Below are 12,310 nucleotides of genomic sequence, written 5' to 3'. Positions count from 1 at the left end.
TTTATTTCAATATTTCAATGCACCCTCGCATTAGCCACAGATTCCTAAATAGGACATAAATACATCCACAGATCTTCAATCAGTCATATCTCTCCAATACCAATCACCCAAAGCCAAATAACTATTCAGATGGGTGAAGGTTCCCGGTATCATACCAGACCGTATGGCGAAAGAGCTCAATAATATCGTTAGGGTGGGTGGGTGACAAATTGTGTGCTGGATATTTCATCCAAGTGTCACAGAACCTTTGTGGATGGGTGTCACTGTGCTGAGTGGCTTCGGTTTTATCTATAATCATTATAGCTTGGATGTATTGTAAGAATACAGATTAGAGATGGCTGAACCCAGGAGATCTGGGAAGCAGAATGGAGGACTGAGGTGCACGCTCCATGTTCCTTAATCGGTGTATATACCTGCATGAAGAAAAAAGAAACAGAAGCAACAATCTCGGGATAAGAGGCGTCCCTGAGAGCAATAATACAGAGGAGCTGCTACCAGCTGTGATTTATTGTAAAAGCCTTCTGATCACTCTATAGAATTTGATCGGATCCACAGGGCCCTGGGCCCCAAATCGCAAGACCCCGCCTGTCCAGGTGACATTCTATGGTGAATCCATTCATGACGCCTGAAAGAGGAAATCATGTGAGTGATCAAACCTCCATCTTGTTTAATGGCCCACCTGCTGCAAGACCTTTCCCTCCACACTTTATCCCAACGTAAAGCACTTAAACCGGTTTTCAAGAAAAAAATCTGCAACCTCCAGGCACCTGGAAGATTTACCTGCCTTCCAGCATGGGTCTGTCTGACCTCTTTGTCCCGGACTGGTCAGTCCAGCTAGCTCCTCTGGATCCTCTTTAGACCTCTCGTTGGTCTTAGTACAAAAGTCCCCCCGGAAGACGACCTCCCGGACTGCCACCCCGGTGATCCATGACCGCTGAATTGCTGGGGACTCCTTTTCCTCTGCCGGCCTTTCCGGGGTGGACTTTTAAAGATCACCGATTGATGAGTATACCTCACCTTTGCTCAGGATTGTCTACTCTTACCTATTTTCACACTTAGGTAAAATGTTTACATAATAAAATGACTGTTGGTTCTATTTTATGTAGATTGCAGGCACGTATCCCCTCATACATGTGATTTATATTATTGTGTCTTTTCTGTTCATTTTCGGCCGCTTGGAGGTCTTTACGTCTGTTACTTTAAGCATGGAAATGGTCGATATGTTTTTGCTGCACTTTTCAGAGTATTTGATTTTACATATATTGTTTTGGGTCAAATGGCCACGGGAGCCCCCACCCCCACCACGGTGACCATGTTTCCCCACCTAGGGACCTCAATGTTACTGCGTCACGCACTTTATCTCTCGGAGCTGGAATACCCCTCACTATCCTCGTCCTACTATTAGGACCGTTATCCTCATAGTACCCAAGACAATGGCTTCCTGATGACGGGTAATGGTTTGAAAATATCATCTTTAAATGTCCGGGGTTTTAATGTGGTAGAAAAACTAAATCAAATACTTTACCATTTTCATTAGGTTAAAACTAAAATTCCTTTCCTCCAGGAAACACATTTAGGAACTAACTCAGTCCCACCTGGATCCACAGCACAAATCCCCACGCTAAATGTAAAGGGTGTCGATTGCGTTCCATAAATCCTTCATCCCCGAGGTTTTACAATCTCCTCCTCACGATCAGGTATGATGACCGAATCTTCACGCTGGCCAATATTTATGCACCAAAGCGGATTTGCCATTTTTCTCCAATCTAGAAAAGATGCCAACTAAATTCGGTTATTATAATCCTATACTTGGTGGAGATTTTAATTTGCCGCCCGTTCCAAGCGGGGACATCTCTACTGCGACCCTGATAAAATTTAAACGGACTTGGCAGAGGACTGGCAGATTCTTGGCATATATCTCATCGTCCAGACAAAGATTATAGCTAATAATTATTTGCTCACAATTCCGACTCACGAATTGACTATTTCTTAATCGCCCAATCCTGACTAGACTTACCACTTCAATGGCATATTGGCTTGAGGATATTGTCAGACCACGCTGCAATCCATTTAGATCCGGGGCAATCACTTCCAGCTAAATCTAGAGGTTCCTGGAGGTTTATTGACTCCCTATTGGCTGAGAAGGTTTGTCGCTCAGACATTGAACAGAGAATAGCCACCTACCGCCATACTCACACCGATGATGATAACATTCGCTTATCCAACATGGAGCACGTCTGAAGAAAGTTAGATCCTCCCAGATTAACCTTCCTAGAGGTAACCCCGAGTGTGACTTGGGTAGAAAAAAGTTGCTAAAAGCAGTAACCCCGGAGTCACACTTGGGGTAGGTAAACCTATGGCAAGGTTAGTAAATACAGCGCTTACCTGATCTGCCGGCATCCCGTGTCCTTCATCACCGCGATCCCTGTCTTCTTCCTTCTTCTTCCGGCATCTTCTGCACACGATGAGTCACCGGGGAGTTCCCAATGATGTCGGGGTGCATGCGGACGTAGGTGGCGGGGCGGGAAATTCAAAATCCAAAATAACTGTATCGAATGCAATACATTGGATTTAGATGTGTTAAAGCAGAACATTTATTTTACAGTATATACAATAGTATGCGTATAACATTTATTGTTTTTTTAATTTATTATATATATATTTTTTTTTAGTTAAATTTCATATTTTTACATGATTTTGAGTTTCAAACTTTATTATACTCATACTATTATATTATACTGTAAAATAAATGTTCATGAAAAACAATGTACCGCCTTTAGACATAAAAAACCGGAAAGAAATGAACCGCTAGGGAGGATAAAGATCTTTTGTCTTGTAAAGCTAATTTAGAGACTAAAGTGAGCCGGCCAGCTAGCTGCTACTCCCATTGACTCCCAGAGAAAAGGCTAAAAGACATTATTACGAGTTTGTGAATAAATGTGGCAAGCACTTAGTGCAAACTATTCACCCCAGACCACCGCAAGCCTCCTATACCTTTCATGATTTCGGAGGGCTCTAAAGTATAAGGTAATAGAGATATTGCTCCGGTATTTGCAAACTTTTATTCTAATCCGTATAATCTTCCCCAAGCATCCTCCCCCAAGGCGACAGATTGACATCTTTACATCAGAACTTATATCAGAGACAACTTTACCCCGGCTGGAGTCATCACAAATATCTGCCCTAGAGACACATCTAAAAGTAGAAGAATTCAGGTAAATGCCCTGGCCCAGACGGGTTCACTCCCCGTTTCTTTAAGACCTTTGTAATGGATTTACCGTCCTTTCTGACCAATGACTTCAATGCAGCGGATCATCCAATAACTTCTCAGATGCTCATTGCCATCATCTCTGTCATCCCCAAACCAGGAAAAGATCGGACTATTAGCGCTAACCATGGCCCCATCTCCCAATGGAGATATCAAACTTTACTCTAAAATCCTTGCCCTCCTTCCCTCACTGATTCATACTGACCAGGTAGATTCATTCCCGGTCAGAGGGATATTACCACAAGGGCTATTCATTTATATTCCTACATCATATAAAAGAAAATTCCTATTACCTAGATGGATCGGGATAGTTAGGGGTTTAGAACCAAAATGATGTCACCTTATCCTGCCCCCAAGGCGAGAGTTTAGGTGAACGGTTCCCAATCTGACATGTTGAATATAAATGGTAGCAAGCAGGGCTGCCCCTTGTCCCCCGTATTGTTGGCTCTAGTTATGGACACCCCGCCATATCCCTCTATTCATGGGATCCACACTCACCACCAGGCAGCCATGTATGCCCACTATGTACTTTTATTAATATGTTACCCAGCCTTTGATTTTCCCCCCCCGATTCCATGAATTCAACAGGTTTGGCCTTGAATGTTAATCTAGCTACGGCACCGACTTCCCAGATCTCCGGTAATTCCCCTTATCCCCTATCTAGCCCCCTTTTCACATCACCTATTAGAGGGTAGCCATCCCTTCTGATCCCTCTAAATTGTATGCTCCCAAACTACACCCCACTGCTCCAGGTATGGTCAAACTACGGCCCGCGGGCCAAATGTGGCCCTGTGGGCTTTTTAATCCGGCTCATCAAACATTGGTACAAAATTGTCCACTGTCTAAAAAGGTGATCAACAACATTGTTCCCATTGATTTGAATGTATGTTTTCCTTTACTTTTAGTTACCTGCTTTACATGTAGTTTATATAAATTCATACAAACACTCCCCATTCATGTAATACTGGCCCATGTGTCAAACTTTATTGTGGCCCCTGAGCCAACAAGTGTGCCCACCCCTGGTCTAGCTAAGGATTATGACTTTTTCCTGCTCTGGCAGGATGAAACTTTTCTATGTTGCTCCCCTAAGTTCTCTTTCCACGCTCGCCCTCCATTAGTTTTATCTGCGGCGGTCACAAACCAAGAATCAAACATATCTCGTATGTAGGCGTAAACCAGCTGGGATTATGGGCTTACCCTCCTTAAATTATGCCACCTGGCTACCATCCCCCTCCAGATACTTGGCGGGGATTCCTAAACCTCGGCTCAAGCTGAACAGACTTTATCCCCATTAGACCTTCCATCTGCCCCCAAACATTACCCGCCTGATTCTCCTCTCATCTTTGCTGCGATGAAGGTATGGCACCCGCTATATAATCGTTTCGATTTGTCTTCCCTGCCCTCTCCATTGACACCTTCACTGGACAATCCCCTGCAGATAGGGTGAGATCGTACTTACCCGCAGATAGGGTGAGATCGCTCAGTACTTACCCGCAGATAAGCTGAGACCGCTCGGTACTTACCTGCCTCGGTGATAAAGCCTTAATGGCGGTTGGACATTTGTTCAGATATGTTCCTGGTGTTTGCTCTCCTTCTCTGACCCCCAGACGTTTATGGGGACACCTCTTAGCTGCGGCTCACCAACTCATCCCACCATTTTGGAAACAATCTCCCCCCCATTGCAGGGGTAAACGAGGTGGTGGGAATGGAGGAACTACGGGCCTTTGATAATGATTGCACTGACAAATTCTTCCCCCGCTGGGTAATGTTGGGAACAATACAGCACCTCCATCAAACTCCAAATTAGGATTGCTGCTCATTCTCCGCAGCTAAATACTCCTTGGTTTGTTTCCAGGGAATACTCTGCCTTCCCCTCCCCCACCCCACCATATTTCAGACAATTATAATCCTTGCTATTTCTACTTTGTTATTATTTGTTTATTGTACCACCAGATATTTTATAAAATTTTATATGTTTCGTATTATTCTTATTACAGGGAGCGCAGGCGCAGTGCAAGAGACGGGCAGGGAGTCCAGGCGCGGTGCAGGAGACGGTCAGGGAGCGCAGGCGCGGTGCAGGAGACGGTCAGGGAGCAGGCGCAGTGCAGGAGACGGTCAGGGAGCGCAGGCGCAGTGCAGGAGACGGTCAGGGAGCGCAGGCGACGGTCAGGGAGCGCAGACATTGTGCTGGCATGGATGGAGATTAGGAACACGCTGTAGGGACTGTCAGTGACTTAGGAAAATATAACAACGGATTGCTGACATCAAGCAAAGCAGAGTCACCCCGCTGGGTCCTCCTCCATTGGATGTAACAGTGCTCACCTGTGCTTGGTTGTTATGTGATCCACCATGGTGATCTGGTGGTATGGTAAGTGATGGTTGCAGATGGATCCCCCCAATAACACATTCATACACAGAGACGCTGGCGGGAGGACTCCGGGGGGCCATTATTGTTCTGTTTGTTACTTTGCCTAAAGGAGGAAAAAGCAAATAACATTGTAGGCATTATCAGTATACAGAATAAATATCTCCTCCATGGGAAGGTGCAGTGCACTCTGGGTGGGGGTCAGAGCCTTTACTTGTATTTATCGAAGCCTCCGAACCCTTTAGGTGAAGATACAACAAGCCCTGGATTGGGCAGATTGGATGGGGACCATCAATAGACAGATATTTCCATACTCCGTCCCGCACCTATACTCCGTCCCGCACCTATACTCCGTCCCGCACCTATACTCCGTACCGCACCTATACACCGTACCGCACCTATACACCGTACCGCACCTATACACCGTACTCCACCTATACACCGTACTCCACCTGTACTCCGTACCCCACCTGTACTCCGTACCGCACCTATACACCGTACCGCACCTATACTCCGTACTGCACCTATACTCCGTACTGCACCTATACACCGTACTCCACCTATACTCCGTACTACACCTGTACTTCGTACTCCACCTGTACTCCACCTATACTCCGTACTGCACCTATACTCCGTACTGCACCTATACTCCGTACTCCACCTATACTCCGTACTACACCTGTACTCCGTACTCCACCTGTACTCCACCTGTACTCCGTACCGCACCTATACACCGTACCGCACCTATACACCGTACCGCACCTATACACCGTACCGCACCTATACACCGTACTCCACCTATACACCGTACTCCATCTATACTCCGTACTACACCTGTACTTTGTACTCCACCTGTACTCCACCTATACTCCGTACCGCACCTATACTCCGTACCGCACCTATACACCGTACTGCACCTATACTCCCTACTGCACCTATACTCCGTACTCCACCTATACACCGTACTCCACCTATACTCCGTACTACACCTGTACTTCGTACTCCACCTGTACTCCACCTATACTCCGTACCGCACCTATACACCGTACTGCACCTATACTCCGTACTGCACCTATACACCGTACTCCACCTATACTCCGTACTCCACCTGTACTCCACACCGCACCTATACACCGTACCGCACCTATACACCGTACCGCACCTATACACCGTACCGCACCTATACTCCGTACCGCACCTATACTCCGTACCGCATCTATACTCCGTACTCCACCTATACACCGTACTCCACCTATACACCGTACTCCATCTATACTCTGTACTACACCTGTACTTCGTACTCCACCTGTACTCCACCTATACTCCGTACCGCACCTATACACCGTACCGCACCTATACTCCCTACTGCACCTATACTCCCTACTGCACCTATACTCCGTACTCCACCTATACACCGTACTGCACCTATACACCATACTGCACCTATACTCCGTCCTGCACCTATACACCGTACTCCACCTATACACCGTACTCCACCTATACACCGTACTCCACCTATACACCGTACTCCACCTATACTCCGTACTCCACCTGTACTCCACCTATACTCCGTACTCCACCTATACACCGTACTGCACCTATACTCCGTACTCCACCTATACACCGTACTGCACCTATACACCGTACTCCACCTATACACCGTACTCCACCTATACTCCGTACTCCACCTGTACTCCACCTATACTCCGTACCGCACCTATACACCGTACCGCACCTATACACCATACTGCACCTATACTCCGTCCTGCACCTATACACCGTACTCCACCTATACTTCGTACTCCACCTGTACTCCACCTATACTCCGTACTTTTTTTTTTACACACTTTATTTACAAAAAATAAAAAACAATATCATGTACATGCGACTTCTTACAATTTAAGTCTGTTTATGGATGGAATCATATGATTGAATCTAGTTTTTGGAGGTAATTATTTATTATCACTCTATAATGGAGTGAATATTACCAATAATTATTGGAGAAGTACTGAATATTGCTGTGGAGAACATATATGGGACACCGCCATCTCTGTGTGTTGTGATTGTAATTCTGCATTTTGCCTGCCTTCATACCAAGGGAATAAGCATACCGGTGATAGTAACAACCTTTGTGCTGATACATCTACTAGCTGTACCAATTACATCCCTGAGGAAGCGGACACAGTCTGCGAAACGCGTCGGATGATCTCATCATATATAATGTGTACAATGTATCTAACCCGTGTATGCTAACAATGTTGATTAACTCTTTCTGAAAGTGGTATAAGGGAAGAGGCATGTATATTTTTTAACTGTTGTTTCCTAATGAAGGAAATAAAAGGTATATGATAACTTTTTATTAATCCATGTGCCGTATTTTCCTTGTTCTTGTATTCTTTACATACTTTATTTACAAAAATGTAAAACAATATCATGGACATGTGACCGCATTATAAATACCGTATTTTCCGGCGTATAAGACGACTTTTTAACCCCGAAAAATCTGTGCCAAAGTCGGGGGTCGTCTTATACGCCGGGTAGCAGTACTTACCTGCAGCTTGCTTCACGTCCGGCGTCCTGCGCAGCTTGAGCGAGTCCTCATGTGCAGCAACGCGAGCCTGCACAGGAGGACGTGAGCCTGGATTGGCTCTTCACTGGAACACGCCCATTCATTAAAGGAACGTGCCCATTCATTACTTAGAACTAGTAGTGTACTGTTCCTTCTGCCTCTCAGTTCTCGCACAATAGCGAGATCTGACAGGCAGAACGAACAGTACAATACTGGGCGTATAACACGACCCCCAACTGATTGGTTAGAGTGGGGGGTCGTCTTATATGCCCAGTCGTCTTATACACCGGAAAATACGGTACATCAAAATTTGTAATGATCCTTCATTCATCGTTCTCCAATGCGTTTTGCTTTATCTGAAGAGTCTTGTATTAATCTGCTATTTATTGTCCAACTTAATCACAGAACATCAGTGGTTGCATAAAAGGAGAACTATCTGAGCTTGGAAAGATTTGTCTGCAGAACAACCCGATGATCAGCAGTCAGACCTCTGCAAATATCTCTCTTACATACCAATCTGCTGCCATATGTGTCTCTTATCCAGACAGTGTACACTTAACTTTGGGCCCAAAGCACAGACCTTCCGTGCAGAATATGTCAAAGTGGCCTATGTTGGCCAATGACATTGAAGCCTTTCTGGGTTTCCATTCAAGGAATCTTCAACAAGTAAGCCCAAGCCTTTTCTTTTAGTTGCGTCCTCCTATGCCAGGGTTCACTTCCTGTAGGCCAGCACAAGATTCACTTTCATACTCATACTGCCTGGGATAATGAGACCCCTACAGTTACCTTCTAGTGAATATGAGTAGAATAGAGATGAACCAGCTGGATGCAAGATTCCCATTACCCTTGTCTATCTGGCCTCCTTGACCGCACAAATAACCGTTTGCTTCCAAGAGCATTCACAGACATGTTGCTTGTTTCCTGGTAACTAAAACCTACTTACATCACCTAGAATTGCTTGCATCCTCTGGCTCTTCTCAAGTGGAGCTTATTCAGTTTGGCAGTCCATGTCTACCCCCTAGGGAAAGTTCCCCACATCAGTCCCAGAGGATTTGCATTTAATGTGGACATAAAAGAGATTTCATTAATCTAATTGTTCTGGTCTAGTATGCTTGGAAGGAGGCATGATGGACAATTCTTCTCATCCATCTTCCCCATGCCCAAGGATTCCTATGGAGCTACGTTTTGGTAAGACCTTATCTTCTCCTTGTGGCCTTCCTAGATTCAGGAGAAGCAGGCAACTTTATTTTAGCGTCTTCTGTCAAACGTGTGGCTTTTTTTTTTTTTTAAGTCACCCATCATCCCTTCTGTATATCCAAGGTAGCTGGCACTATAGCTTTTGTTAGTCTGTCTATATTAGTACCCAAGTTATAAAGATATCCATTTATGTTCTGCTTCATGGAACCATTTCTGTCCCCAATTTACGTCAAGCCTCATCTATGCTTTTCCAGGACCAAACTGTACTTAACCGTGCCGGATTAAACTTTTGGATCCTTTTTTAATTCATTTATGAGTACGTTTTAATTTGGAAGCTTTCCTTGGGCTACATTGTCTTTAACAATTGCCTTTCCATTGGCCTAGAGAAAGTTATGGCTATCTCCAATAGGCCTCGGCCCATGGGTTTCACAGCTTCACATTTTTTAGGATTCACCATCTACTTTGGGTAGCTCATGAACATCTGTCCTGTTCCTATTGCCCTAATCACCACTTCCATTCATAAGAATCCGAACCTTAATTGCCTGGCCTTGATGATGCTGATCCTGCAATAACCAGGCTGGATATCAGTCATTCTGCATCAAGAATATGCCTCATGCATGGGTGTTGGTGTCATCCTTTCCCAGCCTTCTCCTGAGGAATGGTGGTATCTCCTGGAAGAATCGCCTCTTCAGATCAATATATGGATCATAGATCATAATAAGCTATATTACTGCTTGATTTTAGGGAAGCTTGTTGGTCCCTGTTTTTCTCCTACTTCTATTTTAAAACCACTTTCAAACCCATATCCACTATCTGCAGAGCTGAAATACTTTCTCTTTTGATTTCCAGGAATCTGGAGTTCCGGAATCTAATATTTGTGTATGTTAATACTCCGGTAATTCTGCATTTACCACAAAACGTCTTTGTTAGGCTCATGACTCCTAGTTCTCCAGACATTGGGGGTTTCACCAGACCCTCATGTTTCTTTCCCACCACTACTGGTGGCCAAATGGGATGTAAAGGTCAAACCAAGTATCTGACCAAAGCACTTACAGGTCTTCTTACTTTGTGCACCTTCAAATGGCATCCTGGTCTTCACCTGGCTGCAGGGTCCCACTCACCTGCCACTTTTAGAGAGGACTCTAGCCTGGATAAAACCTCACACAAGTCTACAGTCTATGCTAAGTATATGGTAAAACTTGGGGGATCAGCAAGCCCCTGGAGCCCCTAGTTTCAGCCCATCATGACAATTGGGTTGCTGTGTTGTCCTGTGCAGGGTTTGTGCACAGCAGAGATACAAGGACTTTTTAAGGTCCGACCACCTTCACTATTCTACCCTCAGAAACATTTTCTCATTGGCAGTCAATGTTCTGCTTCCTCAGCCCAGAGATAAAATTCCAGCTTGCTGACAAAAACATACGTTTGGGGGTCCACACTGCTGCTGGGATAATAGGGCTGTTCAGTCCTCTCATTGAAAGGACCGACTTCAGAAAGGAACAAAAATGTTAATTCATCTGGGGAGATACTTCTGAAGCAAGAGAGTAAGCAAGACATTTGTAAAAGAAAAAATCTCTCCTGCTACCTGTAAGAGCGAATATTGTTTCTGAGAAATAGTCCTCTGTCTGGATCAGTTACTGGTGAGTATTTATAGTATTCCTATTCTCTTGGATCTAGTTTTTACGTTTTTTTTATCTGTGGACCCAAATAATTGTAACATGCTGGAACTCAACAAGAAAATGTTTCCTAAGGTGTCAATAAAACCAAGAGACCGTATTATACATCGGGGGCGCTCTTAATATTGTGCTTTGCTGGCACTCTAGTCCCTGATTTCTGTCTGTACTAATCATATCAGTTTAATTGTTTCAATTAATAATTACATTTTCTTCCTACATAAATTAATTATTACGGTATATTATTCTACTTTTAATGCAAAGTTTATAAAGCATTTCTCAGCTATACAATTATAGACAGATGGATTATGATATCACTCGCCCCATCGACTACACGCTCCTATGGCCACCCATTACAAGCAGGAGCCAGGATTTAATATTTTATTCAGGCAATGGGCAGTTTAAAGCCTCAGAGGAGAGATCTGATTCAGTGGTCACATTTGTATTTCCATTTTCTAGGTGCTCTGAAGGTGACCATGAGGACGCCACTTCTCTCTGCACAGAGGGACCAGGATGTCACTATCCCCTGCGATATATCTGAGCTGAATACCGGCAGTGCGATTGCAGTTCTATGGCGTCAGAGATTGCAGAACGGCACGGAGATGGATGTGTATGAATACAGTAATGAACGTGAGAAAATATACAGACCTGGATGTTACGTGGATCTTTGCCCATGGATCCATTCTCTTGCTGTGATGACTGATTATTTGCATTCTCATTGCCATGGCTCAGTGTATGAATTTCTTCCCTCCAGTCATATTTGTCGTGTTCCTTTAGATACGATGGTGGTGGACACAGATCATCCACATTGGCCTATTCCTGGCATATATCCTGAGGACAACGGGGTCCGTACCCATAGACACAGAGAAAACCAAAGTCAATGTAGAGGAAGCACAGGAAGCACAGAAGCCTCAATCTACAGTAAGTGGGATCCAGTTTCTATTCATTGTTGTCTCTTCCACCCCTGACCATCTCTGCCATCCCTACTGAGATCTCTTCCAATTCCTCCTGATCTGTTCCATCCCCACCCATGGCTATCCAATTCATTCCTAGGCTGAAGACTATTCCAGTTCATCCTAATATTTACCACCTGCTGAGCACCATTCCCATTCATTTTGTCTGCCATTTATAGCCAAATCATTCACACGTCTGCCATACATGCTTAGCACCATTCATCCTCATCTCTGCACCACCTACAAAGCAAAATGAACTTTCATCCTGGTCTCTTCCTCCCCATTCTG

The sequence above is a fragment of the Pyxicephalus adspersus genome, chromosome 9, assembly GCF_032062135.1.
Source record: "Pyxicephalus adspersus chromosome 9, UCB_Pads_2.0, whole genome shotgun sequence".
Classification (NCBI taxonomy): domain Eukaryota; kingdom Metazoa; phylum Chordata; class Amphibia; order Anura; family Pyxicephalidae; genus Pyxicephalus; species Pyxicephalus adspersus.
Note: the sequence above shows the minus strand (reverse complement) of the source record.